This window comes from Chinchilla lanigera, unplaced genomic scaffold (assembly GCF_000276665.1).
Source record: "Chinchilla lanigera isolate Chin_1 unplaced genomic scaffold, ChiLan1.0 scaffold00157, whole genome shotgun sequence".
Lineage (NCBI taxonomy): Eukaryota > Metazoa > Chordata > Mammalia > Rodentia > Chinchillidae > Chinchilla > Chinchilla lanigera.
Window position 1 is genome coordinate 1947669 of NW_004955558.1, and position 829 is coordinate 1948497.

Here is an 829-nt window from a genome sequence, read left to right on the forward strand (position 1 = left end):
GCTTCACCCAATGAAGACCAAGATAAGGCCGTCTCACAAAATCGGGGCACAAACTAGGCCCCAAGATGCAGGCATGATGGCTATTCCATGGCTCTCACAGACTCATACACAGGGGTCCTCACTAAATACTGGTGCTACCTACTGACCCACTAAGCCCAAGAATGTGTTGAAGAAGGTGAGGTGAAACCAGCGCCACCAAGCATCTCATCGTACCTTTTCTGAAGACTGTCTTTGTTTTGCTTGTCCTGAGAAGTTTAGAAAAAATAAGAAATAACGATGCCTGCCTAAGGGCATTTGCAGCATTTACTGAGATTCCTTACTTATTTTTTTTGTTATTGTGTGTTTTTGCTTTGCAGAGGGGTTCTCACTATGGTGTTCAGCTTGGCCTTGAACTCTTAGCAGAACTCCAAGACATTTTGCATTATACCAACACATTTTAAAATTGAGAAGCTCTGTACAAAGTGTTTGAAAAAATATAACGGAGTATAACTGACTGCAGAACAAGTAAAAAAGCTGAATGTTCTTGTCTAACCATCACCCACGTTTCACCTGTGTGTTAGCTTCCTCATGTCACCATATGGGAGAGCATGTTAGCTTCTCAAGTGCAAAGGTTTATTTTCTTCACCATTTGGGAGGTTCCAGTCCAAGGTCAGCCAAAATGTTGCTTTGGCCTCTGATGAGACTGTGGATGGCAGTGACAGGAAGCACAGTTGGAACAAACTGCTCATCTCATGACCTGAAAGCAAAATGGAAACAAGACGAGGTTGGAACTTTCAATCCCCTTCAGGGTCAGCCCATGACCTGAAGCCCTACCTGATCACATCCCCAT